This window comes from Lolium perenne, chromosome 4, assembly GCF_019359855.2.
Source record: "Lolium perenne isolate Kyuss_39 chromosome 4, Kyuss_2.0, whole genome shotgun sequence".
NCBI lineage: Eukaryota > Viridiplantae > Streptophyta > Magnoliopsida > Poales > Poaceae > Lolium > Lolium perenne.
Window position 1 is genome coordinate 42,332,273 of NC_067247.2, and position 13,000 is coordinate 42,345,272.

At 39.3% G+C, this 13,000-nt stretch overlaps 2 long non-coding RNA genes across 2 annotated transcripts; both read right to left on the reverse strand.

Annotated features, from left to right (window-relative positions):
- Positions 1-259: 259 nt before the first annotated feature.
- LOC139830835 (uncharacterized) lies at positions 260-983 on the reverse strand. The gene is made up of 3 exons (XR_011744324.1): positions 689-983; positions 504-600; positions 260-338 (listed from the first exon to the last, which is right to left on the reverse strand). It is a non-coding gene; the product is annotated as an uncharacterized lncRNA (long non-coding RNA).
- Positions 984-8,604: 7,621 nt separating this feature from the next.
- LOC139830837 (uncharacterized) lies at positions 8,605-9,327 on the reverse strand. Its single transcript, XR_011744325.1, has 3 exons — positions 9,033-9,327; positions 8,848-8,944; positions 8,605-8,682 (listed from the first exon to the last, which is right to left on the reverse strand). It is a non-coding gene; the product is annotated as an uncharacterized lncRNA (long non-coding RNA).
- Between the last annotated feature and the right edge of the window lie 3,673 nt (positions 9,328-13,000).

Genomic DNA, 13,000 nt, shown 5'->3' on the forward strand with positions numbered 1-13,000 from the left:
GTTTTCACCATTTGCTTTAACTATGGAGTTTCAGAAAAGATAAAGGTTTGAAACTTGTTTGAGATGATTAAGAAAACATTCAGTAATCCTACAGAAGTGGAATCACTCAATTAGGTTCAAAAATGGATTTTTGATGAATTAAAGGCTAACAGCCATGTCTGCAGAACATACAGAACAAGTTTAATTCATCAAAAATCATATACAAATCATAAAAATATGAGGTCTGCTGCATCTGAAAGGTATTGAATAGGTGGTTCTTATCCAGTTGGTTTCATTCAAAAATTCGTCTCCAAGCTCCTGGTTTAATTCGACAAATTCAGATCTGACCAGATCTTGATCTGTGAACCATTTCAGTTTCAGGAGGCCAATCGAAGTGAAACCACCGCCAAAATGAAGGTATTAAAGAGGGCTTTCACCCACAGTTTATTTTGCTCAAAAAGGTTTGGTAAAACGGGAGAAATCTAACAAACAGTGATTCTGCATGTTTGCAGAACTTTATTTACCATGCCAAATCCGTAACGAATTTGAGGATGAGAGCAACGCCATGTTGTAGATCTTTTCAATACCTATCTGGGGAACTTTGAATCACTCGATTTGGATCTGCACACAAGATTTGGCGGATTTTACAAGTTCGTACCAGAATCTGAAACAGCAAGATGCAGAAATTACTGCAAGGTTTTGGACGAACTTTGCTCAAGAGTTTCAGATCTGAGGATTGCTCAACCTTCTCCATGCTTGGACCAACATGCACCTGCATCAAGATCCAATCTTGTGAGAGGGGAGAAGAGAAAAGGAGCTGGATTCATCAAAGATTAGGGGAGAAGAGAGTGAGAGGGAAGCTCTCATGGTGAGGGGAAGCTTGGGAGAGGAGGGAGCTGCATCTTGGAGTGCTTTTCATGGCCATGGCCGGCCATGCAAGCAAGGAGGAGCAGAAGCTCGTGGGAGAAGGAGGGGAGGGAGTGGGTGAGAGTGGAGAGAGCAAAAATGAGAGCAAAGGGGGAGGTGGTGGCCGGCCAAGGGGGTATTTATAGAGGGAGAGGGGTGGCTGCCTCCTTTTTCATTGGCCAAGGAAGGTGGCTGCCCATTTATTGATTGGAGTAGTTGGGAGGCAATGCTTGCAAGAGAAGAATGTGAGGAGAAACATGGCTGGCCGAATTTCAAGTCATGGCCGGCTCCTTTCTTGTCATGAGCAAGTGAGAAATGAGAGAGAGAGGCACAACATCAATGTGTATAGACCAAGGTATGATGTTGAGAAGATAATATCAATGAGTGACTTTGATAATGATAAAAATAGGGGTAGATACATATATATAAAAATGAGTATGAAGGTGACATGTGCCATGTGCCATGAGAATAATCTTCACCACTTTGGTGGAGACCAACTTATGATGAAGATAGTTCCCAAGGTAGAGTTAATGAATAGAAGTTTTCATTTGAATTCAATCTTGGAAATATTGGGGTTGACCACATGCAACAATGCATGAGCATGTCAAGGTAGATGGGATGGTGATGGTGGCTTAGTCAATGATAGAGCAAGATTAAGAGAGATGGTGAGTGAAGTATTCATATATTCACAAAGATGAATATATTGACATAAATCATCAATTTATGAGGTCAAGGTGATGATGGAAAAGAATAGAGGATTGGGATGGGTATGATGGAATATAAGTTGCTCTTCAAATAAGAGGTCAATTGGGAAGTGATTTGAAAGTATCAAATGATCATCCATATGATCAAAAATTGGAGAATGAGGGGATACCATGTGGCATAATCAAAGATGTGCAGGAGATGCCATTTGAAGTAGAATTCAATTGAAAGGTATATGACACACCTCAATTGTCTAGAGACAATTGGGAATGAACTTAAGTGGAGTGGAATTTGAAATTGTTGAGATAAAACTAATTGGAACATAGGAGTTCAAAATATTCTACCTACTTTCTCAAGTAAGTAGAGTTTTTCTCAAATGTAAAATAAGCAAGAGGAAAAACCAGGAATGGTATAAGTACCATAAACAAGTCTTTTGTTAAAAAGAAGGCAAGATAGAAAATAATGTTTTTAGGAATCAGTACTAGGTAAAAATGGGTGAGAAAACAAAACCCATTTCAGTTCCTTGTTTTCCTTGAAGAAATATCTTGAAAAGATTTTGTAGAATTAGAAGTAGTTTTGTGATCAAAACTAGAGAAGGAAAATCAATAGGATTTTTGGGAGAGAAAACTAATTTAGGGAGAAGTGTTCTCAAGGGTAGATGGTGGCTACAAAATGTACCCATCATTCTACTCTTGGTTTTGTGAAGATTAAACTTGAATAAACACAAGAGGTAAAATTGGAGGAAGTGATCTAGTGTTGAATTATTGAATAGGGTACACGATCAAGTTGAATATATGAGCTGCAAGGATTGACTAGGATATGCAAAACGTGGAGGTTGAAGGGGGTGTTGCATAGATGAGATCCATGCATTGAAGTCAACAATAACTTGATTGTGAGTGCTTAAAGATCAATTGCCAAAGTCTGGACATTTTAAGCCTATCAACACAGATGGTCGACATGGCCTCAAAACCAACAAGGATGAGTGGGTATAAGAGAGGGATGTAGCTAGGGGTAGATGATCCCAAGTTTTGAATTAAGTATGATTGAGCTATCTCGTACCACAAAGAGGAAGATCATGATGGCACACTCATGTTATCATCAGAAGAAGAGCTTGATGTAGTAAGAAGGAAAACAATTCTTCCTAAGCCACACATGTGTTTTATTTGGTGAGTTGCTGGTTTAACCACTAGAGGTGTTGTTCTTTGAGGTGGCTCAAGACAAAACTCAACAAGCAATCAAGACAATACATCTACCAACAAATCAAGGCATTTCATCACAACAAACAGAACAAGGCAATTCATCTAATTAATCTTTTAGAAAAAAAAAATTTGTTCCCCCTAATTTTTGCAATAAGGACAATTAATCAAGGTTGCAAAAGTTGGGGTGTTACAGATCTTCCACCCTTAAAATAATCTCGTCCCGAGATTACTGAGTGTAGAACTAGAGGGGTTGTAAAGTGTAACTAAAGTTAGACTCCATTCTTCTGTCGGCGTGCCGTTGTAGAGAAGGTCGTTGCTTCATCTTCTGGGAGACATGATGGATTTTTGCCGGTGGCGAGCTTCATGAAGAGGTTGACTACTCCATGCAGTTGTTAGACCTATAGCTTCTTAACGACCCTAGTGGAGCTCACGACTCAGAAAATTTAGTGCACTCCAATGGTGCCTTAGCGGGGTTGAAAACTTTTTAGAGTTAGCTTAAATTTAGTGGAAGACGAAGTCTTCCACCCTTAAAATTGTTCACCGGGGAGGGGGCATTAAAAACTGTAAGCTTCGGCCACGGGTCTTGTCGGGCGCTTCTTGGAGAAGTCATTGATCTCCTGTCTTGAGTTGGAAAACATCTTCAGAGGGCGTTGTGTAGTCCATGGCTTCAAGAGGGGTTAGTGCAATCCCAAGTTTTCAACAGTGTTTTATAAAGGTAGAAAATTTTAGGGTTAGCTCCACATTTTAGTGGAAGGCGAAGCCTTCCACCCTTAAGATTTTTCATCGGGCTTTCGGAAAAACTCGGAGCTTCTGCCTTGTGGTCCTATCTCGGGGCTTACGAAGAAGTGGGTCGATCTTCCGTATTCAGTTGTAGAATCTTCGGGGCGACGTGCATACCACATCTTCAAGAGGCACTCACGTGTTAACTAACGGTGAGTTAGTAAGTTGATGAAACACCTAGTTGGTATCCATATGAAGCAGCAACAGAGGTCGTCGAAGACAATCTTCAGCTTGAGGGTCGGTGTTGACCGGTTAAGAAGTGAGCGGGCGGTTTACACTTAATCTCGAGTCTCCCGGTATCTTCATGAGCTTCACTTGATGAGGACCAGATGAACCTTGTGATGTAGCTTGGCTTTGATGCTATTGTCCTCTCAGCTTGTTAGACGGTGTGTTAGAGGGTATTTTCAAGAATATATCCTAGAGGTTAGCGCGATGTATACTTCCAGGTCAGACCAAGTTAGTATGTCTTCTCGCAGGGGTGCAGTCACTCTTGAAGGTAGGGGCTTCTATTTTCTTGGCGTAGTAGAGATGCTTCAGATGACGTTGAAAGTAGTCGGCGTAGATAGGGGTCTGAGTTAGTTTCCCTGACGGTTGAAAAACAACTACTACGGGTTTAGAGTTAGAGCCTTCCGTTAATCTACCCAACTAACTAGCAGTTAGCAATACCTCGGCGAGGCAAACTTTAATCCTGTCATAGCATGTGACACCCATACAACCATAACCAGAGACAAAATACCACTAACAGAGGCTACTGGTATTTTTCCTAGATGCACAGTAACAAAACAATATCAACACAATTGGAATCATTCAAAAATATTTATTTTTCAATTTTTGAGACTCAAAATACTAACCAGAAACAGTGATCAAGTTTTATTTATTAAAAAAAACAAAAATCCTAAAAATACAAAGTCAGTGGCATCGGAAAGATAATTTCATACTGGTTCTAGTGCAATTGGAATCACATCAATCGGAGCTACCAAACTATTTCTATTAGCAAAACAGTACACTGGCAGATTTCCATTTTTTTTTCTGTTTTACAAATTTCAAACAATTAAAAAGAGCGGGAACGTCTAAATAGCAAGACATACATGCACACAACAAATAGATACAAACACTCAAGGCAGCACACTAGGGAACTACAAGCAATCATCAATCCAGACATGGTACTCTAAGTACCCAGAAATTCCTAATGCGCGGGTTTATCTCAATCAAAACGATTGAGTTTGTCCTATCCATCCTATTGGTCTGGGGCTAGTCACATATGTCGACGTCTTCATATCGTCAGCATCGGCTTCAACTTGGATCCTTGTAGCAGTTGGTATTGAAGGGGTCGGGTGTTGAGTCATTGATGTTGAGGCGAAGGAGAAAACATTGTAGAACTTCTAGTCTCGACATCCCGGAAACATGAGGTCTTCGAAGAGGTAGCTGTTGAGGTGCTCCCGAAGTCGATATCTTCTCGTGGCTGGCCTAAAAATTACTAGTCAAGAAACTGAGGACTTGATCCCTGACGCCTGCAAAAAGTGCAAGTCCATGGAGGAACAAGGTCAGCTCCCTGACAGACTTTGGTGACAACCAAAGGCATGACGTTATCATCCCTATATGTGCACACTAAGTCGGCCTCCAATCTTGAATAGTTGTCGTTGGAGATACGTGAGACTTCATAAAAGGTTGCTCCATCTTCGACTTCGAGTCTCCGGTCTGAGTTGGGGACATCGTCCAATATGCATGTTTGAAGTGGATGAGACGATAGAGTAAGAATTTTTGAACTTTTCAATAAAGTGGAGAGATAAGGATTTAGAAGCTTTGAAGAAATAAGAGTAGTAGATGCTATACTTCTGACTAAAGAAACAATTTGTTTCATAAATAGTTTTTCCCCAGTACTTGTTTCCTAACTAACGTCCATGCTAACTAAGGTCTCCTACAGTCAGGATAGCTCTGATACCAGCTCTGTGGGGACCCCGGACTAGCTGTCCGAAATTCCCTGTTATGTATACAGTTCACGATCCCATGATCAGTGCGCCGTGAACACATAACCGAATTGATATCAAATTACACCATCCATTACAAAGCGGAATAAGAAAATTACAATAAGGTCTCATGACCATTACTTACATAATAGCCTCGAAGGGCCTAGCTAAACATCAGAGTAGCATCATCACTTCAACAGCGCGGAGCCCAAGTCATCTGCCATAAACCCTACAGGCAACTGACTGGGAAGACGTTCCTAGCTCGCATAGACGTCACCGACTTCTTCTTTATCCGTCGTGTTCCTCCAAGTCTGGCCAAGTAAATAGCCAGGGACAAAGCCGTGAGTACATTTGGAATTGTACTCGCAAACCATCAAGAAGGTACTTTGCAAGAGTGCAAGATAACAAGTGCTAATCTAGATGACAAGAGGGAAGAGATAATTTCTCTTGTGGAAATATCAGGTAGAAGAGAAGTAGTTTCTCTTGTGGGTATAGCATGTAGAAGAGAAGTAGTTTCTCTTGTGGATATAGCATCCCGACATCTTAGAAGAAGGGGATACTCAAGGGGTTCTATGACATCTCTATATCTTTGTTGAAGAAGATACTTCAAAAGAGTTCTACAACATAAAACACTAGGGAGGGGGTAACCCAATTTGTTTCCTTTCCGACCATCTCCATATGGTCAACCAATCCATTCCCGTACCCTTCCGGTACTCCGAAAACAAGTTCCTTTCTTTCATTTTCCAAACAATTTTTTTTGTAAACCAAAAACTCATCAGGCTAAGCAACAGCCATTCCAACCGTCCATGACCGCGGACACGGCTATTCGAATAGATTTGACTCTGCAGAGTTTGCACACTTTCCCCACAAGATCCGCGAGTTTATCATGTGGGCATCATCCCCGCATATCAACTATGCCATGAAAAAAACTCGGACATAGCCTTTCTCCTATTCGACTTAGCACGGGATCCTACCCTAAGGAGTATGTACCTCCCGGCACCGTGGCAGCTCACCTCACTTTGAGCGTGGCTCCACCGCCAAGCCAGGAGACCCATAGTGTCTTCCGGACGGGTCAGCCCCGAAGGCCTCCCGTTATACTATTGTCTCCACCAACGACAATCCGGATTCAGGGGTAACCTTACCCTTATATAGTTGTGCGGTGTCCCATGTTAAGAAGAACAAACTACGAGCTAAGCCCCGTCCCACTCCAGGTAATGTGGTTGCGCGGGTTAATTGTCACGGGTGAATACTTAGGCGCCAAAGTTTTAAAACAATATTTTCTTTCCAACCATCTTTGCCAAGAACCTTTCCTTTCATAAACACACACTTGGGTAAGTCCAACTCACCCAAGGTTTTCAAAAATTCTTTTCAACAAGGTATTTTTCCAAGGGGTTCCCAACCTAGAGTTTTATGAAGGAACTAAGAGTCACAATGTCATGATGCTAGCCATCATACCACTAAGGGGATGATAATTGAGGTGTTAAGGGGATCATACATACTTTAGGATAAGCATGTATAGGGACAACATAATTAAGATGATTCAAACACGGGTCATGATGTTAATCATCATACCACTAAGAAGATGACAACATGGATATGGTCAGGGGCATACATGCTTAGGGTAAGCATGCATAACATCAACAAGGTGGTTCACATACTTGGGAGCAAGTATACAAAGCATCAACAAGGGGTTCAACATACTTTGGGAATAAGTATGCATAGAGTAGAGGACCAAAAATCACACATGATACAAGGAACCAAGTATATAGTGGAGCAATGAGCACAACAAGAAGGATAAATAGCAAGAGATCAAAAGATGGCTTGCCTTGGCTTATTTGTCCCTGTACTTCTTCAACTCCATCAATATAAGAATTCCAACAACATATATAAATAAAATCATCCTCGTCCGATTCCACTTCTTCTTCTTCTTCTCCGATTGTTCGCATCTATCACCGGAAAATATAAAAGGAACACAATCAATCACATTGCAACAACAAGACAACATTCAACAATCAACAACTAATCATGCAGCCAAGGTATAACATACTAAGGACCTATAGATACCACAAAACAACTTTAAGAGTTTTATTTTAGAAAACCCCATTTATTTACCTAGTAAAGGTATGAGTGCATCACAACTTAGCAATTGCCTCTCTCGTTTATCACCAGGGTATCAACCAAATATCCCCTGGTAGATAACATCATAAAGATGACAAGTGCATTAGTTTGGCATAAAAAACATTCACATTATAATTTGAAACATTTTTGAAAAAGCGGGCAATCATTCTCCCTATTTCATAAAGCTTACATAACACTACACAAGAATAGGAAGCAAATGATATGCCCCACCATTTGAAAACTTAAGCAAAACAAAAGAGCTAAAGTTAAATTGCAGAGGTTTTGTTTTGCAAGCATAAAACAAAGGTTGCCCATCTCTACTAAAAAGAGTTGGTCAAGGGTTTTAAATAAACCGAAAAGTTTTGCTTCAACAATGCATGTCACACATAAACATTACTAACAGCAACAAATATGTATGAACAGAGAATAAAAATATTTTTCCTAGATGGCCAGTATTAATACAAGACTAACCCAATTGGAATCACCCAAAAAGGTTAATCCTACTATTTTAGGAATTTCTTTGAATCTGACTGTACAGAAAAGAAGATCTGTAAGCCATAAATCGTAGAAAATTCCTAAAAATATGAGGCCACTTGCATTTGAAAGGTAATTAAACAGAGATGCATACACAATTGGATTTGGGTTCAAATTGTTTCTGAAACTCTCACAAATGGATTTACAAGTTTACTGCATGTTTTCACCATTTGCTTTAACTATGGAGTTTCAGAAAAGATAAAGGTTTGAAACTTGTTTGAGATGATTAAGAAAACATTCAGTAATCCTACAGAAGTGGAATCACTCAATTAGGTTCAAAAATGGATTTTTGATGAATTAAAGGCTAACAGCCATGTCTGCAGAACATACAGAACAAGTTTAATTCATCAAAAATCATATACAAATCATAAAAATATGAGGTCTTCTGCATCTGAAAGGTATTGAATAGGTGGTTCTTACCCAGTTGGTTTCATTCAAAAATTCGTCTCCAAGCTCCTGGTTTAATTCGACAAATTCAGATCTGACCAGATCTTGATCTGTGAACCATTTCAGTTTCAGGAGGCCAATCGAAGTGAAACCACCGCCAAAATGAAGGTATTGGAGAGGGCTTTCACCCACAGTTTATTTTGCTCAAAAAGGTTTGGTAAAACGGGAGAAATCTAACAAACAGTGATTCTGCATGTTTGCAGAACTTTATTTACCATGCCAAATCCGTAACGAATTTGAGGATGAGAGCAACGCCATGTTGTAGATCTTTTCAATACCTATCTGGGGAACTTTGAATCACTCGATTTGGATCTGCACACAAGATTTGGCGGATTTTACAAGTTCGTACCAGAATCTGAAACAGCAAGATGCAGAAATTACTGCAAGGTTTTGGACGAACTTTGCTCAAGAGTTTCAGATCTGAGGATTGCTCAACCTTCTCCATGCTTGGACCAACATGCACCTGCATCAAGATCCAATCTTGTGAGAGGGGAGAAGAGAAAAGGAGCTGGATTCATCAAAGATTAGGGGAGAAGAGAGTGAGAGGGAAGCTCTCATGGTGAGGGGAAGCTTGGGAGAGGAGGGAGCTGCATCTTGGAGTGCTTTTCATGGCCATGGCCGGCCATGCAAGCAAGGAGGAGCAGAAGCTCGTGGGAGAAGGAGGGGAGGGAGTGGGTGAGAGTGGAGAGAGCAAAAATGAGAGCAAAGGGGGAGGTGGTGGCCGGCCAAGGGGGTATTTATAGAGGGAGAGGGGTGGCTGCCTCCTTTTTCATTGGCCAAGGAAGGTGGCTGCCCATTTATTGATTGGAGTAGTTGGGAGGCAATGCTTGCAAGAGAAGAATGTGAGGAGAAACATGGCTGGCCGAATTTCAAGTCATGGCCGGCTCCTTTCTTGTCATGAGCAAGTGAGAAATGAGAGAGAGAGGCACAACATCAATGTGTATAGACCAAGGTATGATGTTGAGAAGATAATATCAATGAGTGACTTTGATAATGATAAAAATAGGGGTAGATACATATATATAAAAATGAGTATGAAGGTGACATGTGCCATGTGCCATGAGAATAATCTTCACCACTTTGGTGGAGACCAACTTATGATGAAGATAGTTCCCAAGGTAGAGTTAATGAATAGAAGTTTTCATTTGAATTCAATCTTGGAAATATTGGGGTTGACCACATGCAACAATGCATGAGCATGTCAAGGTAGATGGGATGGTGATGGTGGCTTAGTCAATGATAGAGCAAGATTAAGAGAGATGGTGAGTGAAGTATTCATATATTCACAAAGATGAATATATTGACATAAATCATCAATTTATGAGGTCAAGGTGATGATGGAAAAGAATAGAGGATTGGGATGGGTATGATGGAATATAAGTTGCTCTTAAAATAAGAGGTCAATTGGGAAGTGATTTGAAAGTATCAAATGATCATCCATATGATCAAAAATTGGAGAATGAGGGGATACCATGTGGCATAATCAAAGATGTGCAGGAGATGCCATTTGAAGTAGAATTCAATTGAAAGGTATATGACACACCTCAATTGTCTAGAGACAATTGGGAATGAACTTAAGTGGAGTGGAATTTGAAATTGTTGAGATAAAACTAATTGGAACATAGGAGTTCAAAATATTCTACCTACTTTCTCAAGTAAGTAGAGTTTTTCTCAAATGTAAAATAAGCAAGAGGAAAAACCAGGAATGGTATAAGTACCATAAACAAGTCTTTTGTCAAAAAGAAGGCAAGATAGAAAATAATGTTTTTAGGAATCAGTACTAGGTAAAAATGGGTGAGAAAACAAAACCCATTTCAGTTCCTTGTTTTCCTTGAAGAAATATCTTGAAAAGATTTTGTAGAATTAGAAGTAGTTTTGTGATCAAAACTAGAGAAGGAAAATCAATAGGATTTTTGGGAGAGAAAACTAATTTAGGGAGAAGTGTTCTCAAGGGTAGATGGTGGCTACAAAATGTACCCATCATTCTACTCTTGGTTTTGTGAAGATTAAACTTGAATAAACACAAGAGGTAAAATTGGAGGAAGTGATCTAGTGTTGAATTATTGAATAGGGTACACGATCAAGTTGAATATATGAGCTGCAAGGATTGACTAGGATATGCAAAACGTGGAGGTTGAAGGGGGTGTTGCATAGATGAGATCCATGCATTGAAGTCAACAATAACAGTTGTGAGTGCTTAAAGATCAATTGCCAAAGTCTGGACATTTTAAGCCTATCAACACAGATGGTCGACATGGCCTCAAAACCAACAAGGATGAGTGGGTATAAGAGAGGGATGTAGCTAGGGGTAGATGATCCCAAGTTTTGAATTAAGTATGATTGAGCTATCTCGTACCACAAAGAGGAAGATCATGATGGCACACTCATGTTATCATCAGAAGAAGAGCTTGATGTAGTAAGAAGGAAAACAATTCTTCCTAAGCCACACATGTGTTTTATTTGGTGAGTTGCTGGTTTAACCACTAGAGGTGTTGTTCTTTGAGGTGGCTCAAGACAAAACTCAACAAGCAATCAAGACAATACATCTACCAACAAATCAAGGCATTTCATCACAACAAACAGAACAAGGCAATTCATCTAATTAATCTTTTAGAAAAAAAAAATTTGTTCCCCCTAATTTTTGCAATAAGGACAATTAATCAAGGTTGCAAAAGTTGGGGTGTTACAGGCATCCCCAAGGTTTGACTTTTCACTCTTCTTGATCATATATCATCCTCCTCTCTTGACCCTTGAAAACTTCATTCACACCAAACTTCTCATAAACTTCATTAGAGGGGTTAGTACTCAAAAAACTTGAATCCACCTTGGTCCTGTGTGACACATTGCAAGAACTCAATAAAACATTAGCTACAGCTCTCCACGTCTAGAAAACCTCGCTTAAAGTCCACAAGAGACGATGCAAAAAACAGAGACAGAATCTGCCAAAACAGAACAGCCAGTAAAAACGAATTTTAAAGAGGTACTTCCGTTGCTCAAATCAGAAAACTCAAAACTAATGAAAGTTGCGTACATATCTGTGGAACACGCACGTAAATTGGCAGATTTTTCTGAGTTACCTACAGAGAAAACAGCCCAGATTCGTGACAGATAGAAATCTGTTTCTGCGCTGAAATCCAAATCTAGTATCAACCTTCTATTAGAGACTTTACTTGGCACAACAATGCAATAAAATAAAGAAAAGGAGAGGTTGCTACAGTAGTAACAACTTCCAAGACACAACAAAACAGTAGCAAAATAAACACATGGGTTATCTCCCAAGAAGTTCTTTCTTTATAGCCATTAAGATGGGCTCAGCAATTTTAATGATGCACTCGCAAGAAATAAAAGTTGAAGCAAAGGAGAGCATCAAAAAGCAAATTAAAACCACATTTAAGTCTAACCCACTTCCTATGCATAGGAATCTTGTACACAAATAAATTCATGAAGAACAAAGTGACAAGCATAAGAAGATAAAACAAGAGTAACTTCAAAATTTTCAGCATATAGAGAGGTGTTTTAGTACCATGAAAATTTCTACAACCATGTTTTCCTCTCTCATAATAATTTTCAGTAGCTTCATGAGCAAACTCAACAACATAACTATCACATGCAGCATGCTTTTCATGATTCATAAACACATAATTTTTATCAAGCTCAAAAATAATGGGATTAAAACTTTCAAACCCACTTTTATCAATAATATAACAAGATGCTTGATCATTCTCAAAAGATATGGGACTACTAGATAAAGTCAAGACTTCTCCAATCCCATTTTCATTAGTAGTACAATTAATAATATCAAGTAACATAGGACCATCATCTAGAGATTTATCATAAACATTTGCTAAGCAAAATTCTTTAGTACCATGCATTTCAACATCAGGCACAAACAAAGCATTATCATAAGATTTATCAAAGTAGCATGGATTATCATAGATAATAGTAGCATAATTATTCTCACAAGTTTTACTCATAGGTAATATTTCAAGAGAATCCACAGGAACATAACATTCAACCACCTTTGGTAAGCATGGAGGACAATCAAATAGTGTAAGAGATAAAGAGTTACTCTCATTAGAAGGTTGGCATGGGTAGCTAATCCATTCTTCCCTCTTTTGTTCATTACTCTCCTCTTCTTTTTCATCCAATGAGCTTTCAGGTTCATCAATTTCCTCCTCTTTTTCATCCAATGAGCTTTCAGGTTCATCAATTTCTTCTTCCACTGGTTCCTGCAATATGTGAGTGCATTCTTGTGCATTAATGAGTCTCTCTTTATAATCAACGATATAAGGATTATCGCTGTAGCTTTCTATGCAAAAATTAAGAATAGAAGAGACATAATCTTTAAGGTCCTTACAAACAACACAA